At 45.1% G+C, this 10,897-nt stretch overlaps 1 protein-coding gene across 2 annotated transcripts in view; it reads right to left on the reverse strand.

The window, feature by feature from the left end:
- LOC139373868 (hippocalcin-like protein 1) overlaps positions 1 to 10,897 on the reverse strand; it is a 73,582-nt gene that overhangs the window by 25,918 nt on the left and 36,767 nt on the right. The window contains exon 2 of one of the 2 annotated variants that reach the window (XM_071114962.1): positions 8,394 to 8,419. The exons of the other annotated variant lie outside the window; for it this stretch is intronic. The gene's annotated coding sequence lies outside the window, so the exon portion shown is untranslated. The remainder of the gene's footprint in view (positions 1 to 8,393; positions 8,420 to 10,897) is intronic. 2 annotated transcript variants of the gene reach the window in all.

The following is a 10,897-nucleotide window of genomic DNA, read 5'->3' on the forward strand; positions in this document are numbered from 1 at the left end:
ACCCTGCCGCCTCTCCACTCTAACCACTAGGCTACCCTGCCGCCTCTCCACTCTAACCACTAGGCTACCCTGCCGCCTCTCCACTCTAACCACTAGGCTACCCTGCCGCCTCTCCACTCTAACCACTAGTCTACCCTGCCGCCTCTCCACTCTAACCACTAGGCTACCCTGCCGCCTCTCCTCTCTAACCACTAGGCTACCCTGCAGCCTCTACACTCTAACCACTAGGCTACCCTGCCGCTAGGCTACCCTGCCGCCTCTCCACTCTAACACTACTACCCTGCCGCTAGGCTACCTGCCGCCTCTCCACTCTAACCACTAGGCTACCCTGCCGCCTCTACCTGCCGCCTCTCCACTCTAACCACTAGGCTACCCTGCCGCCTCTACCCTGCCGCCTCTCCACTCTAACCACTAGGCTACCCTGCCGCCGCCTCTCCACTCTAACCCTCTCCACTCTAACCACTAGGCTACCCTGCCGCCTCTCCACTCTACCACTAGGCTACCCTGCCACCTCTCCACTCTAACCACTAGGCTACCCTACCGCCTCTCCGCTCTAACCACTAGGCTACCCTGCCGCCTCTCCACTCTAACCACTAGGCTACCCTGCCGCCTCTCCACTCTAACCACTAGGCTACCCTGCCGCCTCTCCACTCTAACCACTAGGCTACCCTGCCGCCTCTCCACTCTAACCACTAGGCTACCCTGCCGCCTCTCCACTCTAACCACTAGGCTACCCTGCCGCCTCTCCACTCTAACCACTAGGCTACCCTGCCGCCTCTCCACTCTAACCACTAGGCTACCCTGCCGCCTCTCCACTCTAACCACTAGGCTACCCTGCCGCCTCTCCACTCTAGGCTACCGCCTCTACACTCTAACCACTAGGCTACCCTGCCGCCTCTACCCACTCTAACCACTAGGCTACCCTGCCGCCTCTCCACTCTAACCACTAGGCTACCCTGCCGCCTCTCCACTCTAACCACTAGGCTACCCTGCCGCCTCTCCACTCTAACCACTAGGCTACCCTGCCTCTCCACTCTAACCCTAGGCTACCCTACCGCCTCTCCGCTCTCTAACCACTAGGCTAGGCTACCCTGCCGCCTCTCCACTCTAACCACTAGGCTACCCTGCCGCCTCTCCACTCTAACCACTAGGCTACCCTGCCACCTCTCCGCCTCTCCACTCTAACCACTAGGCTACCCTGCCGCCTCTCCACTCTAACCACTAGGCTACCCTGCCGCCTCTCCACTCTACCACTAGGCTACCCAGCCGCCTCTCCACTCTAACCACTAGGCTACCCTACCGCCTCTCCGCTCTAACCACTAGGCTACCCTGCCGCCTCTCCACTCTAACCACTAGGCTACCCTGCCGCCTCTCCACTCTAACCACTAGGCTACCCTGCCGCCTCTCCACTCTAACCACTAGGCTACCCTGCCGCCTCTACACTCTAACCACTAGGCTACCCAGCCGCCTCTCCACTCTAACCACTAGGCTACCCTACCGCCTCTCCACTCTAACCACTAGGCTACCCTGCCGCCTCTCCACTCTAACCACTAGGCAACCCTGCCGCCTCTCCACTCTAACACAGGCTAGGCTACCCTGCCGCCTACCCTGCCGCCTCTCCACTCTAACCACTAGGCTACCCTGCCGCCTCTCCACTCTAACCACTAGGCTACCCTGCCGCCTCTACACTCTAACCACTAGGCTACCCTGCCGCCTCTCCACTCTAACCACTAGGCTACTCTGCCGCCTCTACACTCTAACCACTAGGCTACCCTGCCGCCTCTACACTCTAACCACTAGGCTACCCTGCCGCCTCTCCACTCTAACCACTAGGCTACCCTGCCGCCTCTACACTCTAACCACTAGGCTACCCTGCCGCCTCTACACTCTAACCACTAGGCTACCCTGCCGCCTCTCCACTCTAACCACTAGGCTACCCTGCCGCCTCTACACTCTAACCACTAGGCTACCCTGCCGCCTCTCCACTCTAACCACTAGGCTACCCTGCAGCCTCTCCACTCTAACCACTAGTCTACCCTGCCGCCTCTCCACTCTAACCACTAGGCTACCCTGCCGCCTCTCCTCTCTAACCACTAGGCTACCCTGCAGCCTCTACACTCTAACCACTAGGCTACCCTGCCGCCTCTCCACTCTAACCACTAGGCTACCCTGCCGCCTCTCCACTCTAACCACTAGGCTACCCTGCCGCCTCTCCACTCTAACCACTAGGCTACCTGCCGCCTCTCCACTCTAACCACTAGGCTACCCTGCCGCCTCTCCACTCTAACCACTAGGCTACCCTGCCGCCTCTCCACTCTAACCACTAGGCTACCCTGCCGCCTCTCCACTCTAACCACTAGGCTACCCTGCCGCCTCTCCACTCTAACCACTAGGCTACCCTGCCGCCTCTCCACTCTAACCGCTAGGCTACCCTGCCGCCTCTCCACTCTAACCACTAGGCTACCCTGCCGCCTCTCCACTCTAACCACTAGGCTACCCTGCCGCCTCTCCACTCTAACCACTAGGCTACCCTGCCGCCTCTCCACTCTAACCACTAGGCTACCCTGCCGCCTCTCCACTCTAACCACTAGGCTACCCTACCGCCTCTCCGCTCTAACCACTAGGCTACCCTGCCGCCTCTACACTCTAACCACTAGGCTACCCTGCCGCCTCTCCACTCTAACCACTAGGCTACCCTGCCACCTCTACACTCTAACCACTAGGCTACCCTGCCGCCTCTCCACTCTAACCACTAGGCTACCCTGCCGCCTCTCCACTCTAACCACTAGGCTACCCTGCCGCCTCTCCACTCTAACCACTAGGCTACCCTGCCGCCTCTCCACTCTAACCACTAGGCTACCCTATATTTCGGCCATAGGCAATGTCCATGTTGTGATATTCGGAGGAGTAATCCCAATATCACATCTGTCTAAAAGACGCATCTGAATTCAGACTGTCATGATCCACAAAACACTAAATATACATTTAGGAATATCAAATATCAATATCAAACACGTCATGTAAAGATATCCACTGATACGGACCATTTTATACCCCGTGAAATCTATAGTGCATTCATGTTTAGCAGTGTTTTATCTCATGTGCAACAGTTCATCTTCTGTTCTGTCCTATTTAACTTATAACTATTTAGTATGTAGGGCTTTCCAACGCTCACGACGAAACAATTCACAACCGTTTGATAATCCTAAACGTCAACGTTTAGCCTCCGTCCACTATGACGTCAATGAAACAGACTGGGTTTATCTGTGGTCAGCTGTGTGTTTAATATGAGTCAGCTCAGAGACGAGAAGAGGAGATTCACTAATCTCTACCTCATCGGAACCATACAATACCAATAGCCTATATCACCAGCTATTAGATATATAGTCTATATCTCTTTTAACGAGCTATAAGATATATAGTTCTGGTCTAATGTAGTGCACTATATAGGGAATAGGGTTCCATAGGTCTCTGGTCTAAAGTAGTGCACTATATAGGGAATAGGGTACCATAGGGCTCTGGTCTAAAGTAGTGCACTATATAGGGAATAGGGTTCCATAGGGCTCTGGTCTAAAGTAGTGCACTATATAGGGAATAGGGTTCCATAGGGCTCTGGTCTAAAGTAGTGCACTATATAGGGAATAGGGTTCCATAGGGCTCTGGTCTAAAGTAGTGCACTATATAGGGAATAGGGTTCCATTTGGAACGGCGTAATCTCAGCTATCTTCACAGAGAGCTACTGACAGCATTACCTTGATGTATATAGCTCTACAGCAGACTCCTGCCTATCCATTGAGACTTAGAAAGAAGTGTTTGCAGTACAATCCTAAAAGGCTGAACAGTACGGGGGTCTATTATGTATTGTTAGCTCCAAACATACTGCATGCCAGCACAGAGAGACAGGGTTTTCTGAGATTCAGTTCTTTAGACTTTTAGCTGTGCACAATAGGAAGCAGTAAGGTCTATAATCATCTCATTTATTTGCTTTGAAAGAGCATAGTATGGTGTGATTTCAGTGCCAACAGAAAGAGGCCCTTCCCGAACAGCAGGGGAGTGTTTGGAGAACACACAGGCATTCACACACAGGCATTTACACACACACACACACACACGCACACACACACGCACGCGCACACGCACACACACACACACACACACACACACACACACACACACACACACACACACGCACACGCACATACATACATGTTGGAGAGAGTCAGTACCTGCTGTAATTAATAACCGAGCCGCCCAGGCTGTCTTAGTGTCAGCAAGCAACCTACAGGGCTCTTTTCTCGGCTAGTGTTAAGGTGGAACTAGTGTCAAATGCACATTTGTTGGCAATTTTGACTTGTTAAAGCCAGTGTCTTATATACCAGCTCCTTTGCGCTCAGATGGGAGGCGGAAATATTCTAGGTGTCCTTAAAAACTGTGATCCAAAATGATAATTTCAGCAACCAGCTCTCACAGTCTCATGTCAGAATTAGACGTTCATCCATGTTTCTCAAATTTCGAAGTTGTTGCAAACGTCACATTTTGAAGGTTAGCGTTCAGTTTAGGCATCAACTCTGAATGGTTAAGGTAAGAGTTAAGGTTCAGAAATAGACTTAAAACAAAAATCTCAAAAACATATTTCTATCACTTGATTTAAAAACGTGCAACCTTTGGAATCAGAGGCAGATGCTTACACCCATCTGCCATCCCCGTCCACAATGACCTAGCAAAAAAACGAAACCTAGTTGAAGGTAACAGAGCTCACTGTTGCCCCCCAGTGGCCGGTTTCCACGTCATCTCCTGACGTACTCAGACATGGATGGACGTTGAATCCTGACTTGTATCACGGGTGACCTGGCTGAACTAGACAGCGATGGAAGGGATATTTAAGACCAAACAGCAGGAATGCAGCCTATTTAGCTGTGCCGCACACTGCCCATATGAGCATTGAACAAGAGAAATGTGCTTTTCGTGCCTGTATACTTCCTATTTAGAAACATAATAAACCATTTTTTCCCCCCCATTCCATAACCAACCTCCTCTCAATTAAGGATTATTTTTTTGGGGGTCCAGCCCAATACAACAGCAAAGTAATCAAGACTGACGATAAAGGGTTTGGCTCGTGAGACAGATTGTAAATCTGAATCACCAAAGCTTTATTTAAAAGATCAAGTTAGAGAGGAGTAAAACAGTGAGCTGACATTCTCTTTATATCTACTGTATGTATTGTAGGTGTATAAAACCCCCTCCACACTCTAAAAAGAAAAGGTTCCTGGGGCTCTTCAAATTGAAACTGTGGGGGAACCCTTATACGTTCCTCTAAAAAGAAAAGGTTCCTGGGGCTCTTCAAATTGAAACTGTGGGGGAACCCTTATACGTTCCTCTAAAAAGAAAAGGTTCCTCAAATTGAAACTGTGGGGGAACCCTTATACGTTCCTCTAAAAAGAAAAGGTTCCTGGGGCTCTTCAAATTGAAACTGTGGGGGAACCCTTATACGTTCCTCTAAAAAGAAAAGGTTCCTGGGGCTCTTCAAATTGAAACTGTGGGGGAACCCTTATACGTTCCTCTAAAAAGAAAAGGTTCCTGGGGCTCTTCAAATTGAAACTGTGGGGGAACCCTTATACGTTCCTCTAAAAAGAAAAGGTTCCTGGGGCTCTTCAAATTGAAACTGTGGGGGAACCCTTATACGTTCCTCTAAAAAGAAAAGGTTCCTGGGGCTCTTCAAATTGAAACTGTGGGGGAACCCTTATACGTTCCTCTAAAAAGAAAAGGTTCCTGGGGCTCTTCAAATTGAAACTGTCCTTATACGTTCCTCTAAAAAGAAAAGGTTCCTCTTCAAATTGAACCCTTATACGTTCCTCTAAAAAGAAAAGGTTCCTGGGGCTCTTCAAATTGAAACTGTGGGGGAACCCTTATACGTTCCTCTAAAAAGAAAAGGTTCCTGGGGCTCTTCAAATTGAAACTGTGGGGGAACCCTTATACGTTCCTCTAAAAAGAAAAGGTTCCTGGGGCTCTTCAAATTGAAACTGTGGGGGAACCCTTATACGTTCCTCTAAAAAGAAAAGGTTCCTGGGGCTCTTCAAATTGAAACTGTGGGGGAACCCTTATACGTTCCTCTAAAAACCTTTTCCTCTTAGGGCCAGGGTCTAGTTTCCTAAATTTCCGCCTGACTGACGTGCCCATAGTAAACTGCCTGTTACTCAGGCCCAGAAGCCAGGATATGCATATCATTGGTAGCATTGGATAGAAAACACTTTGAAGTTTGTATTAATGTTAAGATCATGTATGACACTATAACACAATTGATATGGTAGGCAAAAATCCAAGGAAAAACCAACCAGAATAATTTTTGTTGAGGTCCCGGGCTCTTATAATAGGAAGCTATGGGCTCTATGCAATTCTATCTCCCAGATTGCAATTCCTATGTATTCCACTAGATGTCAACAGTCTTTGTTCAAGGTTTCAGGCTTGTTTCTTCCAAAACGAGGAAGACTTTGGAGATCTGGTACAAAGAGTCAAAGTGGAAAATCAGTTTGATTTATACTGTTATACAAGCTGTACACTTACTACTTTACATTGTAGCAAAGTGTCATTTCTTCAGTGTTGTCACATGAAAAGATATACTCAAATATTTTTTTTTAAATGTGAGGGGTGTACTCACTTTTGTGATATGCTGTATATAATACCACTATATCACTGATTATATATATAATACCTTTCTCCCTTTCTCTGATGACTTTTCTCTCTTTCTCCTATGATCTCTCTCTCTCTCTCTCTCTCTCTCTCTCTCTCTCTCTCTCTTCCTCTCTCTCTCTGTCCTATTTTATTCTATCAACAGAGAAACAGAGAGACTGAGAGAGAGAGAGAGAGAGAGACAGAGAGAGAGAGAGAGAGAGACAGAGAGAGAGAGTGGGGGGTCATAGGAAAAAGAGAGAAAAGTAATCAGAGAAAGGTTGAAAGGTCATCACTATATCACTGATTATATATATAATACCACTATATCACTGATTATATATATAATACCACTATATCACTGATACTATATATATAATTCCACTATAATACTGCTACTAGATATATAATTCCACTATATCACTGATACTATATATATAATTCCACTATAATACTGCTTCTAGATATATATAATACCACTATATCACTGAAACTACATATATTTATAATACCACTATACCACTGAATCGCTATTTGTGATTTTATGAAGCCTGTCCTGGTTGAAAAATATGTTGATGTGGGGCGCCGTCCTCAAACAATCGCATGGTATGCTTTCCCTGTAAAGCCTATTATAAATTGGACAATGCAGTTAGATAAACAAGAATTTAAGCCTTTAAATGATATAAGATCATGTTAAAAAATGTTTAATATTATGATTATTTATTTGAATTGCAAGCCCTCCAATTTCACCAGATGTTGTCGACATCCCTAAGACTTAAAAGAGGGTCTTCAAAGAACCTTTTGGGGTTAATTTTTTAACAACCCATACTCCCCTTTTATTAATATTATTATTAATAATATGCATAACAATAACAACAATAACAACAATAACACAATATTTTAGAGTTCTCAGTGTTTATTATGATTTTAGTGACAAAGCAGAATTTTTAAAATCCAAATAAGTCCAATGGGTATATCCCCTGGCATGTTGATGTTACTGTGTTGATGTTACTGTGTTGATGTTACTGTGTTGATCCTCTGGCATGTTGATGTTACTGTGTTAATGTTACTGTGTTAATGTTACTGTGTTGATCCTCTGGCATGTTGATGTTACTGTGTTGATGTTACTGTGTTGATGTTACTGTGTTGATCCTCTGGCATGTTGATGTTACTGTGTTAATGTTACTGTGTTGATGTTACTGTGTTAATGTTACTGTGTTGATCCTCTGGCATGTTGATGTTACTGTGTTGATGTTACTGTGTTGATGTTACTGTGTTGATGTTACTGTGTTGATGTTACTGTGTTGATCCTCTGGCATGTTGATGTTATTGTGTTGATGTTACTGTGTTGATGTTACTGTGTTGATGTTACTGTGTTGATATTACTGTGTTGATGTTACTGTGTTGTGTTGAGCCATAGCTGGAAGGATTTTGCAGTGTGTCGTGATCAAACAGGTTTCCTGTTATATTCATCAGAGGTGAAGAGAGGTTGAAGTCAGTGAATCCCAACAATTGTAATTATAGATAATTACAGATAATTGCACATGACAGTAATCATACCTTGGTTTTTGTTGCGAATCTGAATGGATAAAAACCCCAGTTTTGATAATGGTTTTCATACACATACCACGTCCATAATGGAGAGGCCTGTGGGGTATTTAAGGAAGAGGTCCGGGAGGAGGATGGTACATGTGATCTGTATAACATACCAATACTAATTGACATACCTTTGTATGCCTCCTCGTCTGAATACCTGCAGAAACACACACAAAAGTGAGCAGTTCAGTCGTCTGCAGCCAATACAGCTGGTCTACGACATATAATTACAGCCTACATATTCTTACCTATTTGTTGATTGATATCCATTGAATTGTGTCCATTTTCAGTTTTTAGAAAGATTTGCACAAATATGAAAAGATGGATGATATCATCATAAAACAATATCCTTTTAGATCATACAGGGGACAAACCTTACCTTAAATTGAGATCTTTACATTATTCCGTTAAGTTCCTGCAACTGCTGTCTTTTCAAATTCAAATCAAATTTTTTTTGCTAGCGGGACAACTTCCAGTGGAACTGGAGGGCGTGCAATTCAAATAAATAATTATAAAAATTATGGATATTAAACATTTAGGTACATACAAGTGTCTTATATCGGCTGAAAGCTTACATTCTTGTTAATCTAACTGCACTGTCTGATTTACAGTGGGCTTTACAGAGAAAACATGCCATGTGATTGTTTGAGGACGGCGCCCCACATCAAAATATTTTTCCACCGGCACAGGTTTCATAAATTCACAAATAAAGATTAAACATTCACTTACTTTTTAGAACATCTTTCTCTGATTTGTCATCCAAAGTGTCCCAGCTATAACATTTAGTGTCGTTTTGTTAGATAAAATCCATCTTTATATCTAAAAAAAGTCTGTTTAGTTGGCGACATCGAAGTCAAAATACATTTCTATTTACTCCTCAGATACCCTAAAATGTAATCAAACTGTAATATTTCTTATGGAAAGAAGTATGTTCAATAGGAAAATGATTTTAGCAAGTGCATCTTGTCTTCATGGGGTGCCCAAACACAAATTTCTAAGACTGTGTCCCTGTACTAAAACTGATATTTCTTATTCGTTTTGGAAGTTACAAGCCTGAAACCTTGAACATTGACTGCTGACACCCTGTGGAAGCCATAAGAATTGCATCCTGGGAGCTAGAATTCAGTATGCCCCTATACTTTCCATTGTAAGAGCATGGTCTCTTCCGGTTGGTTTTTCTTTGGATTTTCTCCTACCGTATCTATTGTGTTAAATTCTCCTACATTATTTTAACTTTTCTACAAACATCAAAGTGTTTGCTTTCCAATGGTACCAATTATATGCATCTCCTGGCTTCAGAGCCTGAGTAACAGGCAATTTACTTTGGGCATGATGATACCATTACATAACTTATTGTTTTTGTTGACATTATATTTTCTTTCAGTTGATAAATCACAAATGCCTTCACAGCTAAAGCATGGTAATGAGCATTGTTCATAGATCATAAACAAGTACATGAATCAACCACCACAGAACCATCACAGAACCCTCACAGAACCATCACAGAACCCTCACAGAACCCTCACAGAACCCTCACAGAACCATCAGAGAAACAACACATCTCTCAACCAAATCAATCAATCACGTGTTTTTTTATCAAGCCCTTTTTCATCAGATATGCCAATACAGACACCCAGACTAAAACCCCAACGAGCAAGAGGACAGGAAACACTCTCTGGAAGGAAAAAACCTAGAGAGGAACCAGGCTCCGAAGGGAGGAACCAGGCTTCCCTAACAGAGCTATGGGCTAAGTGCAAACAGCTTACCTGCATGTCATGTTTGATACCAAAAAAAATATTCTAAAAATCCTAATCAGAACGTTATTGTCATGGAACACTTGGTGCCAACTTGGAGGATAGTTTGCCCAATATCGATGTCTATGTGTTTGGAGTTGGAAATATTTATGAGAGAGAGAGAGCGAGAGAGAGAGAGGAGAGAGAGAGAGAGAGAGAGAGAGAGAGAGAGAGAGAGAGAGAGAGAGAGAGAGAGAGAGAGAGAGAGAGAGAGAGAGAGAGAGAGAGAGAGAGAGAGAAAATAAAATGACAACAACAAATGGAGCATGGTGTTTCAGTTTGTGAGTTTGGGGTTCTAATAACAGCATGACACAGCCACACACACACACACACACACACACACACACACACGCACGCACGCACGCACGCACACACACACACAGAATTCTGCTTACATGGTGATGACTACATCACACTCTGTGAAAGATGACCTTTCCACTCTCTACTTCCTTGCTTTGCTCTACTTGTGTTTCCTTCATGTTTCCCTCTCCAGTCTAATGAACTGGTCACTGCACAGCAGTACTCATAGTACTCAGACCGGGAAGATACATAAAAACACCTCTCTTTCTCTTCTCACCACACTCAATTTCAATTCCCTGTTGCCTCTATTCAATCTGTCCATCTCTTCATCTCTCCATGCCTCTCTTCATATCTCCATCCCTCCTTCCATTTCTCCATCCTGGTACTTAAAGAACAAACCGCCCTCCTGGGACAGGCACATATAATAGCAGGCAGGCAGGCAGGCAGGCAGGCAGGCAGGCAGGCAGGCAGGCAGGCAGGCAGGCAGGCAGGCAGGCAGGCAGGCAGGCAGGCAGACAGACAGACAGACAGACAGGCAGGCA

The sequence above is a fragment of the Oncorhynchus clarkii genome, chromosome 18 (genome assembly GCF_045791955.1).
Source record: "Oncorhynchus clarkii lewisi isolate Uvic-CL-2024 chromosome 18, UVic_Ocla_1.0, whole genome shotgun sequence".
Classification (NCBI taxonomy): Eukaryota; Metazoa; Chordata; class Actinopteri; order Salmoniformes; family Salmonidae; genus Oncorhynchus; species Oncorhynchus clarkii.